The sequence below is a fragment of the Alligator sinensis genome, unplaced genomic scaffold (assembly GCF_000455745.1).
Source record: "Alligator sinensis unplaced genomic scaffold, ASM45574v1 scaffold544_1, whole genome shotgun sequence".
NCBI classification, from domain to species: domain Eukaryota; kingdom Metazoa; phylum Chordata; order Crocodylia; family Alligatoridae; genus Alligator; species Alligator sinensis.
This window is the reverse complement of record NW_005841937.1, coordinates 3,382,061-3,396,442: the sequence shown is the minus strand read 5'-3', so window position 1 is coordinate 3,396,442 and position 14,382 is coordinate 3,382,061. Positions and strand designations below refer to the sequence as shown.

Sequence of the window (14,382 nt, the reverse complement as noted above, 5' to 3'; positions counted from 1 at the left end):
AATCTCTTCAGCCTTCGCAAGAGAAGACTGAGAAGTGATCTTGTGGCTGTCTACAAGTTCATCGGGGGGGGCACACATGGAGTAGACAACCACAAGATACTCTGTTTACCAGGGCGCTCCTTGGGATAACTAGAAATAACGGCCACAAACTGACAGAGAGCAGATTTAGTTTGGACATCAGAAAGAACTTCTTTACGGTAAAGGTTACCAGAATCTGGAATGGGCTTCAAGGGAGGTGGTGTTCTCCCCTACCCTGGAGGTCTTTAAGAGAAGACTGGACAAGCACCTGGCTGGAGTCATCTGACCCCAGAACTCTTTCCTGCCCAGGGCAGGGGGTCAGACTAGATGACCTACCAAGGTCCCTTCCAACCCTAAAAATCTATTAAATCTGTTCATTTGCTTATTGATTCAATCTTTGCAGCTTAGACTAACCTGCAAAGATTGAATCAATTCAGCCTCAGGCTTTTTGACCGTCTATACTTAGCCTGTCACTTAACTTGAATCTGGAGGGGATCTAGGACAGAAATTCAATAAGCTGATTTAACCTAAACCACTGAAGTTTGGTACTACATCCATTCAGGTTTATCTTAAACTGGTTTTGTTCATTTTGATAGTGGTTTATGTGCACTGAACTTCTGTTGTGTTACACATTTGAACTGGTTTCTGATCACTTATACCACTTTACGTGTAATTTCTGACCCTTAGCCCAATGGTTTAGAGACTGTTTCAGTTACTAGCTGAGGTACTCTACAGTGGATTTCCCCACATTCTGTTAATTTGAATACATCTAACTTATATAAATATTCTTTTACTTATTATTTCTCTACTGTGTCTTGTGTTCCTATCCCTTGTGGTTGATATTAATCGCATTACAATCACTTGTTAATGTTTAAGCTTTTTTTTTTTTAAAGACTAAAGTAAAAAGGCAATAAATATTTCAGCCTTCTTTGTATCATCTATTATTTGCTTACTTTTCCTGTTAACTAATGGACCTATACTTTTCTTCATCTTTCTCTTAATTCTAACATACTTATAGAACCTTTTCTTATTGTGTTTTATGTCCCTTGATGGTTACAGTTCATGTTGTACCTGCACCTTTTGTTGCTATGTACTATGCTACTCTTTTACTCATGCTTAGCAATGTGTCTTTGTTTCCACTGTTTGCATCATTGCTTTTGATTTTTAGGTTACTAAATAGCTCCTGTTTCAACCAAATTGATCCCTTTACTATTCTTTCAATCTTCTCTGCTGTAGGGTAGCTTGCTTTCGTGTTTTTACTATTGCCTCTTTTAGAAAGTGCTCTCTCTCCTGAACTCCCTTTCTCCTTAGGATTCCATCCACTTGAACCTTACCTACCCGGTAGGTACCCAGTTTGTCGATGTCTGCTTTTTAACTCCATATGTATGTCTGGTTCTAATGATTTGTGTTTGGTTTGTAATGTAGATGAAAACTTATTGAAGATAAGACTGGAAAATGCTTAAATTAATTTTCCCTCCAGAATTAATCCATATTTGAAGTCCCTTCAGGTTAATATGATAATTTAGCACTTATTTCACCATCTGATCCCTTAGCTCATAAACTTTCCATTTAGTATTGTTACTCATACAGGTCTACATATAGCATTTTAAATGTAAAGCAAACAAGCAAAGCCAATGAACAGTTAAGTAGCAGTCTTCTAGCTATTCGGTGGAAAATGGTAAAATCAATAATACCTAACAAATTTTTCTCTATTAGTGTTCAATTCTCAGTATGGATTCCACAATGGTTAATATATTTCTGTTCTTAACCTTCAGATCAGCATCTTTTAGTATCCACGAACTGACTTGACAAAGATTTGATGTACTGAACTGCACATGGGCAGTTCACTACATAGATGGGCATTTTTGTATGCTTTTGATCAAATGTTTATTATTATTATTTTCAGAGCACACCTTCTTCACTCAGTTCAGCCTATGATGGTTTTATTACATTATGGTTTATAAAACTTCTGTCAAACCTGTGCAGCTATTTGAGCAGTATAGGAAAAATCAGAGTAAGTGTTGCCAGCTACAATTTCTCATCCCAGCCAAGTCACAATGTACACACAGGGCATGAAATAAGTGAATACAGAAACTGATTGGCATACAAAGTGCAGTGCAATGAGCTTTACTATTCACCATTAACATCATAGTGGATTTTAAGGAGCAAGAGAATTTTCCAATATAAAATAGTTGTGTACAGGACTTCATGAGAAAAAATAGAATTACACATGTGAGCATGTTCTTGTGCCACAGACCCTCTTTCTGAAACACAAAAATCACTGACAGCCCACCTTCTTTCCACCTTCTTCAGAGGCTCAAGAAATATGTGTTTGAACAGCTTTCTTTAAGCTAAAATAGTTAACCTTTTCTAATATTTCCTGAAAGAGCTTAAGCTTCCTTAGAAAACAGAAACACCACCTTAGCCCATCCCAAATCATTTAAAAAACCTAAAAAATATACATAAAAATAAAAATATACAAAGACAAAATCACTATCATTTGGGGTTTGTTTGGGTTTTTTTTTTTTTTGGAGGGGGAGAAGGGGCGTTGGGTTTTGGTGGGGTTGGTTTTTTGTTTTGTTGGGGGGGCGGGTTCCTACAAATAGCACTGAATAATATGGAGAAGTTAAATGGGACCTCAGAATAAGAAAAAATCAAATAGAACTCTCTACGATAAACGTGATTTCAATTCCCATTAGTTATTTTGTTCTTGAGGTCAGGAGTAACTCCTCTGGTTGTTTTGCTGGCCAGCTCCATCTTTGCTGCTAGGTCCAACTCACACCTGGGGGTCTGTACTCACCTTGGGGCACCTCCCCCATAAGGGAGCACCCCCTCAGGCTTCAAAGCACCTGTCAGGCTTCTGCCATCCCAGCCTTAGCTCCTTTTCCTTTGGCCAAGCCCTTAGCCTTTGTCCACTGTCTGACATCTCAGCTCCTCGGCCAAGCCCTGCCATGGCTAAAGCTCCTTGTAGGGTTCCAGTTTCACTTGCCAGGCTCAGGCTCCTCTCCTTTGGCCTAGCTCCTATCCCTGATAATGGACAGGAGGCACCCATGAACAATGGACTCCTAGGCACCCGACCCATGGTCTCCTCCTTCCCAATAGCCACAGTTTGGTCCTCTAGTCAAACTCAAATAAAAATCACAATCTAACCCAAATACAAAACACTCCATGTCTCCAGGCACTTCTCCTGGTTTGGCTTGGCTCCAAACTGCAGCGAGCTCTACTAGGAGCTCAGTATCCTACAGCAGCTGAAGACAAACCTCTATAGCTAAAGGCTGGGTTTATGGCTAGGGACAGACATTACACATAAACTGGTTTAAATGATCAGAAACTGTTTTAAACCTGTAACAGAACAGATGTTTAGTGTACATAAACCAGTTTGGAAATGGCTGAAACCGGTTTGAGATAAATCTGTTTGAATATAGTATCAGACTTAAGTGATTTGGGTCAAACCAGTTTATACAATGTCTGTCCCAGACTCTTTGCTGGTTTGAGATAAACCAGACACCCTCAGTATCCCGGCATGCTCTCTGGCCGGGAGGGGCTTTCTGCGCCACAGCAGGTCTTGCCCCTCCCCTATGCCCCCTGGCTACAGTTCCACAGTCTCTGCAGCATCTGCCTGGCTTCTGCTCCCCACCTCTCCTCCCCACTCTGTGCTAAGCAGGCATTCCCCCATCCCGCACAGACATCTTAGCATTAGCTAGCAGACCACCTGCTGGCTATAGTCCATGCTGTGGGAGAGGACAGAGTCAGAAAGACTTTTTGGAGCTAATTAACAGGTAGCTTAATGTCTTTCCTTGGAAACACTGTTTAAGACCTGTTTCCTCCCCCCTTCCCCCTCCTCCCCACTCCCTGCTAAGCAGGAATTCCACCTTCCCCTCTGCCTTGCTGAGGAGGTGTTTGTGTATCAGCTAACAGACCACATGCTGGCTACGGTCCCTGCTGAATCAACAGGTAGAATCAACAGTATTAATGGGGTGATAAACACTGAGAGAAAGGTATTAAACATGGTTATCAGCCCCCTCAACCCCGGCTTACTTGCCTGTCAGTTTGCTGCAGGCAGTATACAGAAGCAGGGAGGGAGAGTGAAAAGCTCTGTATCATCAACAGATGCATGCACTGCACATCCCACCTTTGTCTCAGTGCTGGCTGGGGGCTGACAATACTCCCACCCTTTGCACAGCAAGCGGGAAAAAGCCTGGGACTGTAGGCATGGTGGGGGTTTACACCCCTCCATAATCAGAGCCCTGAGCCCTGCTGGAACCTGACTACGTCCCCCTCGGCTCAGCTCTGCATGGCCAGGGAGGGCTGCTCTAGTGCACTGTGATTTCCAGCCTAAGCCACTGCAGGCATGTGCCTGAATTTCCTCAGTCCAGAGGGACTGTCTGTATGGTTGGAAACCAGTTCAGCCTAGCCAGCTTAGACTAACCTGCAAAGGTTTAATCAATTCAGGTTTTTTGAATGTATGTCCCTAGCCTATACACCCCACGCCCAGTCCCCTTCTAGTCACGTGACCCTGTTTCCTGAACCCAGGGTCCAGGTGCTGTCAATTCTTCTATTAGCATCCTGCCCTTCTCTAGCCTCTGGCTGAGTTCACCTGGGCAACTCCCACCTGCTGCCACTTTGCTCCCAGGTTCCCTGTAACCTGCCTCTGGCTACACTCCCACCACTTCCTAGTAAGAGGGGAAGGGGTTCCCTGTTACACCATCATACCAATGCTCAGGCAGCACTTATAGAGATTCCTGGATGCTGGAGGTGGTGCAGGACCTTCTCCCAAGCTCAGGCAGGGGCCTGCTGCTGGGCAGCAGGTGGCTGCCAGGGGACAGTCAAGACTAGGTTCAGGAAGAGGGAAGTGGGTGGCATGAAGGGGCTGCTGGGATCAGAACAGTTTCTAGCACCTGGAATTCATTGTCCAGGGCCTGCACTGGACTGTGGCCTGCAGAGGACCATGGTCTGCTTTCACATTGCCTCCATCCGCTTGCACTCCAGGGATAGGAACCGTGCCTGGAACTCCTGATCTACCTGGTCCCATGCCTCCTCACACAAGTCCCACACATCCTCCCAGGCCACATCCTCTGCCTGCCACATGTCCTGGTATCCCACATCTTCCATGTACCATCTGTCCTGGAGGGCTACATCCTCCAACCGATACCTGAGTTTCTGTCAGCTGGTCCTCTGATGCCATGACCAGGTGGTCCAGGAGGAGGGTCATGTCCAGGGTCCTCCTCTGGCAGAGCTGGTACATCTGCAGGGCCCCAGATGTGTGCACCAGTGACCTGGCTGCCAAATGTGGCCTCTCCCCCATGTGCAGCTGCAGGCCCTGCAAAGTCATGAAAAAGAAGTTATTTATGTGACTTTGCAACATTTCAGAGATAATATACTCTGTACCAGGGGCAATATGTTGCCTCAGGTCAGGGCTCGGGCATGCATGGGTTCCCAGGGACCATGTTAAGTTGGGTAGCCAGGCCTGGGCCCAAGTGGCCTATGGCCAAGTCCCACATCCCTGCTAGCTCCCCTGGGGCCAGTAGGCTGCTGGGTACTGGCCACAGGCAGACTGGTTGCCCCGCCCCATTCCCAGGGTAGGACAGGCCAGGTTATTGGCAGCTGCTCCCCACCTGCCCCTGAAGGCCAACTACTCTTCTGTGCTGATAACTATCCCAAGGCACCTGGGCTTGGAGGTCATGGGGCTTCTGGATAACTGAGATGAAGAGCTGCCTGCTCCCCTGCCCTACCTGCAGGGGTCTTCTCCAGGAAAGTGCCCTAGGGCTGCACCCCCCACATGCTGCCACTGTGCCTTGAGTGTGCTCCTGTTGTATCTGCTCCAGGTGGTGCATGAGGAGCTGTTTGCATGGACTGAGGGGTGCCTGATCCCCTACACCCTGCTGCTGTACATGTGAACCTTTGCACTTGGTATGGTACTCTGAGCTATGATAGTGGGCAAATCAAGCCCAGGCTGCCCCAAAACCTCTGCTGCCATCTGTTGGGCTACCTGTGGCTGTGCTACATATCCCTGCCCTCTCCTAGTGAGGAGGATAACACCGCTGGCATTGGCATATTCCTCAGAATGCAAGAGAACTATGCCTACTTAGTTGCAGTGGCATGGGGAGCTCAATAAAGTTTTGCACTGTCTCCCCCCTCCTTGAGTGCTGTGGGGGGGGCGGGGTGGAGCCCAGGGCCAGAGGAGTGCAGGTGGGCTGGGTGGGGAGAGGGAGCAGGAGCAGGGGTTAGGGATAGGGGCCAGGGCAGGGAGGGCCCTCCCCCCAGTGTAGAACTGGTGCAGGGAAGGTTGGCAATGATGAGGCCGTTGTGGGTCCCATGCCAGCTCTCTGAGTCTCTTTACAGCTGTCCCTGTGCTGCTGAGCCTGGAGAGCTGCCTGCAGTGCCCAACACTGGGGTCTGGTGTAGGTCTGAGAGGTACATGGCTGAGGCAGTTCCTGGAAGCATCTGCATGATTAGGGGAGGCTGCTGGAGGAGGGCTGTAGGCATGTGGAGCTGGTCCCAGTAACCAGAAGCTGCCTGCAGCAGGGCTTGGGGGCTGGCAGGCCTGGATCAAGCCTGTTGCAGCCTGCAAGCCTGGATGACATGGTCCTGGAAGGCACGTAGCACTATGGCACCAGGCAGTAGTGCTGAGGTACAGGCAGGCTGATGAGGCTAATCTGCAGCCTGCCCAGGAAGACACAGGGCCTGAAGTTGCCTCAGGCTGCCTGCTGGTGTGCCCCAGAGCTCAAACTGCCCACAGACTTTTAATGACCTGAGGCAGAGTCTGCCATAGAGGCAGCCCAGCCCTGGGGCAGGAGACGCTTCCAGCCCAGAGCCATGGGGCTAGCCTGACGTCATGTCTACATGTGCATTACTGCAAAGTAACTAATTGCAAGTACATTTGATAACTGCATTTGCAGGTATCAAATTTATTTGCAATTAGGGGTTTATACTGAGCTGTAAGTGTGCATACATGTAGACACACACGTTTACTGCACAGTGAACTATTCTATTGCACAGTTAAACATCTTGTGTAGATGCACCCACTGGGTCTTTTAAAGCTTGCTCTACCTTTATGCAGTTAATATCAATTGATAGTTAAAATTAGTATGTTCCTAGCATTACTCAGTATGACTTTTTATTGTTTATGTCATAATAGAAATCAGACTACCTCCTGGTATAAGCCTGTGAAACTTGTACAAATACAAAAAAAAAGTCAAACATAAAAAATAGTTAAAACCTTACAGCATGGTGTTAATGCCAAGAAAAGCAGATAAGCTGTACCCATTGTTCTGAAAACTTCAAGTAATTGATTCCCATGGCATGGGAGCTGAGAAAGAAGGACACTCCATATTTTTAGTGCAAAGTGCGAAAGCATTTTGAGCAGATTAGATTAGTGAACTCTGTTTATGTAGACCAGAGGCAAGGAATGGTATATAAGGTGGGAAAGGAAGTACAAGAACAGCCTGTCTAGAGAAAAAGGTAGAAGATCCTTTTGAATATTTTATATGAACGCTATACAAATAATACAGTTCGATTCATCATTAGTCTTATTTATTTTTACACCATTAATATTTATTTTAATCTCCACTTAGCCTTATCAAGGCTCTCAGCACCATATAGCACACAAGACTAAAGACAGTTTTCTGCAAAAAACATACATCTATAAGACAGTTATAGAAGAGGCAGGACAGATTTAGAAGCTTGGAGACCCAGAAAAAGATTTTATTGCATGTTGAATGTTTAATAATGCTTACCAGTGCCAACAGCTGTTGGCACTGAGAAAAAAGTGAATTTTTTAGGAGTAGTTGAATGAGGGTGGTATCTGAGAAATGGGATCTTTGTGTATTGTGTTTCTGTCTGCATGTTCTTTACTGCATCAGAGGGCAGTACCCAAACTGCATTATCATGTGTTATTGCTTGTTGTTTGTTGTTCTGCTTTATTGTTTAAGGAGTAGCTAGTTGTTATTAATATAGATGGTTCCCCTGTTCTTCCTTGTGGTATCTCTCTGGACAAGAACCCCACAGATACACAAAGACGGTGACAAATGTGGGATCCCAATGAGTAGCAATATTACTAGTGCTTCAGTCAAAAAAGTACAAATGAAAAAACTTACAGTGATCCATGATGCAAGTGAGAAGAGACTGAGGCCCTGTTCCTCCCATGTGTTAGCCTGTGCAGTTGCTCTCTATCTAATATGGCTACTTTGGCCCACATTAAGGAATTTTATGTGGCTAGTCCATCCACCTGGAACTTCTACACTAACTGGCTAGACTTCTATCTGGAAGCTAATAAGGTTGCTGATGATAACCAGAAATGTGCAGTGCTATTGAGTGTAATAGGTCAAAAACTTTTGAGATTATTTGAGATCACTTGTATTTCCAGCCAAAGTCCATAATAAGTCATACCATGAGATCCTCAAATTGCTAAAAAAAAAAAAATCACTTTGTGCCAACCATTTGCTGGTTCCATATCAACCAACAAAGTCAGTTGCCAGTGCAGACATAATCAGCTTTTGTTGATTGTCTAAGAACTGTAATTTCAGCACCAGTCTTGATTCTCTTAGGGATTGTCTGTCTGTCTGTCTGTCTGTCTGTGTGTGTGTGGGGGGGGGGGGCATTGAGATGAAACCCTACAACACAAATGTCTTGCATAGCATAACATAATATTTTCCATGGCTCAAGAAGCAGCTCTTGCATATGAAGCTGCCTCACTCCATTCAAGAGAAATCACAAGCATCATCAATAAAACTGACATTGGCCAAAACATGCCAAGTGCATTCAAGGAAAAATCTTGAAGAAAGCCACCACCCATGCACAAATCCATCTTCCCAGAGAAACTGCTATAGCTGTAGGGGAAATCACAGATATGATGCATGCTATTTTTCTGATGCCAACTGCCATCACAGAAAAGTGATACCATGTGTGGCATCAGAAGTCCAAGACTTTTTTCAGGAAGAAGGTAACCAAGAGGAGTGCACCTGCAGTTACCATTAATACTGTTATTCATCCCAATAAAATTCAAGCACAAGTTGTCTCCTGATGTCTACATTACTGTATTTGCTACCAATGTGAAAAAACCAACCCCACAGAAAAAGACCCATACAACAGTGATTATCTAAGGTGCTTCTTGAGCTATGGAGGTAGACTCAGGATCTGAATTTACCTTAATTTCGGAAGAGATGTACAACTCACCATAGCCTAGAAATTGTCCACCTATTGTGCCATGTGAATCAAACCTTGTAGATTATAACAATCAAATAATATATTTGAAGGGTGCATGTAATGACAACATCCACTATAAGCAGAACTGAGGTGTCCTCCGCCTAATAATTGCCAAGAGTCAGAAAGCAAGTTTACTGGGAGGAGAATAGTTTGAGCCATTGGGTATCAAATTAACAGAAGTGCACAGCCTTATGATGGACACCTTACAAAAATTTCAGTAAAGTCTTCAACCAACAGCTTGGTGCCTATAAGGGCCAGCCTATGTCATTTGCATTGGAACTGACTGTGGCTCCAATTTCAGTGAAGCCTTATCATATTGCCTTTACCCTTCATCCAAAAATTGACGCAGAGATTGATTGGTTCATGGAACAAGGTGTTCTTGAAGCAAATTTGAATCCAACATGGACCACTTTTATCCATCATAAAGCCAAACAGTGATATTTGATTATGTGCTGACTACAAGTATACCATTATTAAGGCACCCATATCAGATTCAAACAGTAAACCAGATCCTTGCCACTCCTGCTGGAGAGATATTTTTTGCTAAAAATTAGACTTGGCCCAAAGATATCTGCAACTCTCTGTGGATGATCAAATGGCTGATGCACAGATAATCATCACCCATAAGGGAGACTTCTGAGCCAGCACCTAATATTTAGCGTGAGCATTGAACCAGGTGTTTTCTAAAAGGTTATACATGACTTGCAGGTTTTTGGGGAGTCATACCCAATTTTAATGATATCCTCATCAGAGCAGGGTCCATGCCAGAATTAGATGTCTGACTGTGAGAAGTGTTATGCTGCATCTGCAATGCTGGCCTGAAACTCATGAAAGAGAACTGTGTGGAATTCCTGGGGTTCCAAGTTGATGCCACTGGAATTCATCCAATGAATGAAAAGGTAGGGGTTATTCATAAGGCCCCAAACACTTAAGAATAAACTGGCATTGAAAGCATGCCCAGGTCTACTTATTTTCTACCATTCTTTCTTAACAGACAAGCCTAGAGTTGCTGAGCCTCTGAATAGTATACTGGATAAGGATATGACCTGTAAAGTAACTAAACTGAATGACAAGGCTTTCAGTGATGTGAAGTGATTGTCATCATCTGACTGTGCTAGTCCATTATGACAAGGAGAAGCAACTTCTGCTTACTTGTGATGCTTCACTGTGTGGAGTGGAGTCTACCATCAGTCACCAGCAGAATGATGGACATGAAGTTCCTATTGCCTACTGCTCATTAACTATGATTAAGACTGCAATAATTATGCCCAAATTGATAAGGAAATTCTTGCAGTTCTCACCGGAGTTAAGAAATGTCATGACTATGTATATGGCCACAAATTCACAATTGTGACCAATCATAAACCATTGCTTGGATTATTTACTAAGAATGGACCAATGCCTCCAATCATTTTACCATATATGTTTTGTTGGTTCTTACTTTTAAATGCATATGAGTATGAATTTCAACACTGCCCTGGGAAAATGATAGCAAATTCAGATCCACTGAGTCATTTGCTGCTATCCTGTCCTAAATTCACTGTTCCTCTTCTCTCCAAAGTTCTGATGCTAGAATCCTCTTTCAATCCTCCTCTCCAGGCATCTGACTGCTTTTTTTGCTTTTTAAGGATCCAGTGTTAGCTCAAGTACTAAACTGAGGAGAGGGTGGCCTTCAGCAAGGGTCACAGATGAATTTAAGCCATTTTCATTATATATCAATATGGACTTTATGCCCTTAGGGGATGCCTTCTATTGGATAACCTTCCCAATGCAAGTTGAACACAAGTTCCTGATGTTCCCTATGTGGGGCATCTGGGGATTGGTTGCATGAAAGTGCTTGCCAGATATTACATCTAGTAGCCAAAGATAGATGCTGGCATCAAGCAAACAGCAAAGTGGTGGGAACAATACCAACATACATGCCTTATACCAGCTAAGTCTCCAATCCATTTGTGGGAAGTGACCAGGACACCATGGATTCAGGAACACAAAGGTTTTGCTGGCCCTTTCCAAGGCTAAATGCTCTTTATCGTCATTGAACCTTTTTCAAAGTGGATGGAAGTTTTTTTCCACTGCATCAATGACTTCACACACTGTAATCTGAGTTTTACAGCAGCTGTTCACAATACATGGTCTTCCAGATATCATTGTACCTGACAATGCTGCACAATTCCATTTCAAAAATTTAAAAAGTTTATAGGGAAGAATTGTATCTGTCACATCACATCTGCACCATTCCATCCATCATCAAATGACCAAGCTGAGCGGATGGTCTAAACTACTAAAGATACATTGAACTGATGCATTAATGGTGAATGGAAATAATTAGCTATTTTTTTTACAACAGCAGGTAACTCCATGCACTACTACAGGTCACGGTCCTGCAGAACTACTAATGAACCACTAGCTGAAAACTAATGGGTTGGATCAGCTGCATCCAGAAATGATAGCCAAATACCAGACAGGCAAGCAATCCAGATGTTTCATCTGTAAGAACCTTTGAATCAGATGAGCTTGTGTACATTTGAAACGATGCAACTGGGCTACAGTGGGTCCCTGTGTCTGTCCTTCAAGCTACAGGGCCAGTATCATGTAAGATCCAAACTCCAGATAGAAAAAAAAACATTTTACAGGCATATTGATCAGATGTGAGGCCAAATCTCAGACAATGTGACCTCTAAAACACCAGGCTCCAATGAGTCCATCAGCTGCAGTTTGAGCTCCATCAACACTTCTGCAGTAGCTGAATACTCTAGAAGAACCAAAAGAGCCTATTGCTGTGGCACGGAGGGGTCCTGCAGGAGGGCCGTGATCTCCTTAAGGCCCCCTCTCCGTGCCTAGTTGGCCCAAGGGCACCCTCTGTTTCTCGTCCGCCACGTCTTTGCTGTTAGATAAGGTTGGGAGGCTGCCTTACGCCCTCTTGGACACGTCTCTATGTTGACACAGACCCCGTGGTTTTCCCAGACTCCTCGTGGGTTTTCTCCTGCAAATAGGTGCTTTGGGGCACCCTAGCCTTATGGGCTATGCGTGGCTCCAACCACCCCCTGATACCACGCCCCAAGCCTCGCAGACGGAATCGACGTTGGTCTGTCTGTCTGTCTCTCTTTCTATGTACACTGCCGCCCCCTCCTGGGGCTCTCCTCGCCCACTCCAGGCCTTCTCTGCGCTGTCACCCTCTCTTGGGCCCTTCTCAATAGTGCCCCCTCTCTGGGGCTCGTCATGCCCACACTTGGGCTTCTCAAATATTGCCCCCTTCCTGGGGCTCTCTGCATCCACACCTGGGCTTCTCAAAGTTGCCCCCCTTCCTGAGGCTCGTCACGCCCGCACTGGGCTTCTCAATAAGGCGCTCCCCTCTCCGGGACTCACCGTGCCACACTTGGGCTTTTCTAATAATGTCGCCCCCTTTCTGGGGCTCACCATGCCCGCGCTGGGGCTGCTCAGAAGTGCGATCCCCCCCTTCTAGGGCTCGCCGTGCCCAACTTGGGCTTCTCAGTAGGGCAACCCCCCTTCTGGGGCTTGCCACGCCCACACTAGGGCTTCCCAATAGTGCCCCCTTCTCTGGGGCTTGCTACACTCACGCTAGGGCTTCTCAAAAAGTGCCCATCTCTAGGGCTGGGGTCTATACACCCCATATGCTGCGCCCTCCTGGGCGCCGGGGTCCTCACACTCCGCTGTGAGGCCCCTTTAAGGATACTGCACCCTCACCGGCACTAGGGCCCCACACCCTTGTGGGTCCCTACAAGGCCTTCTCCAACCCCTAATAGCCTCGCCCAAACCACCAGCGTGATAAACAAAACAAAACACAAGCCCCTGGGCTGCAACATAACTGTAAGCCACCTGGCTATAACCACATGGCTCTGACATCTTAGAGCTGCCTTCTGTTATCTGGCTTAGGCAGTACCTGCGGTTCTCACTGCTTCTCGCATCCCTACTCCAGGAGCTCCTGCCTCTCTGGCTGCTGGCAGGGAACTGCCAGCCTGGCCTCAGCCCTGGGCTTTATAAGGGCCAGGCCTTGCCCCTTACAGCCTGCTGACCACTCTCAGGTGTGGGTCATTCGCTGCCTCCAGTTGCCCTGGCAACCCGCAGGTGGGCTCTTATTCCCTGCTAGGGCTCTTTTCCCCCCGCAGTTTCCCCTCTCTAGGAGCAGAGCACCGAGGTGCCCTGCGACAGCTGTTTCCATGAAAAGTCCATTACCTCTGAAGTGGGCCTCACAAGACAGATCATTATCTGGGCCAAATACTTATAGGACTACATTAGCTAGGGAGGAGGGGTGTTCTGTATTGAGTATGTCTGCGTGTATGTTCTATACTCCATCAGTGGAGGGTGCTGACTGAACTGTGTGATCTTGTATTGCTGTTTGCTGATCTGCATGAGTGTAAAGGAGACATTTGTTAATAAAGATGGTTCTCCGGTTCTTCCCTACCTGATCTCTGCAGGACAAGAACCCCATGCATACACAAAAGGGATTCTAATATAATTGCAAGGAGGGGGAGCAGAATAGAAAAAGGCATGGGGATGTCATTGAAAAGAAATGTAAGTGGGCTCTAATGATGACATTGCTGATCAAGTGTGACATACATTTTTCATAGTGGGCAAATAGCAGTGGGGAACTTCCAACCAAAATGTCCCAGATCAGTATTTTATATATTTCCTTCTCTGTTTCTCTAGAAATGTACTTTTAGCTCCTCACATCTGTTTATTAACCCCCTCAAATATTATGATAATGATGTCTGAGTTTTTCTGCAATTCCTCCTAACCCACCCCACTTACACGAGGCCCACTCAACTGTTAGACCTATCTACATGTAATAACTATCAACATTTCTAGCTTGTTACCTTTTAGGATGTTTGATTTAATTTTCCTCCTCACTTTTAGTCTCCAACTTAAGGAGGTAACCTGTAATTCATCATCAATTGGGAAAACATGTGTGATCTCATGAATTCTGGATACTGTAAAATATTGTCCTTTTTGTTGAGGAGACAGAGGTCTGTACACCATTAAACTAGTAAAACATACAATTTCCAGAGGTCTGCCAAACAAGTCCTAAGCATTTCAAAACTTTCACAATCTCTTTGATATATCAAGAGGGAGTTACAGTAAACTATACACCAGGGTAACTAGTCCAAATCACAGAAAACTAGTATCAAATGCATAACATTT

General features: G+C 45.3%; 1 long non-coding RNA gene across 1 annotated transcript in view; it reads right to left on the bottom strand.

Annotated features, from left to right (window-relative positions):
* Positions 1–13,336, bottom strand: part of LOC102388246 — a 28,396-nt gene extending 15,060 nt beyond the window's left edge. Inside the window, exons 1-2 of the long non-coding RNA XR_323349.2 lie at positions 13,124–13,336; positions 5,171–5,338 (exon numbers count right to left, since the gene is read on the bottom strand). This is a non-coding gene — a long non-coding RNA (uncharacterized LOC102388246). The remainder of the gene's footprint in view (positions 1–5,170; positions 5,339–13,123) is intronic.
* Positions 13,337–14,382: the final 1,046 nt, after the last annotated feature.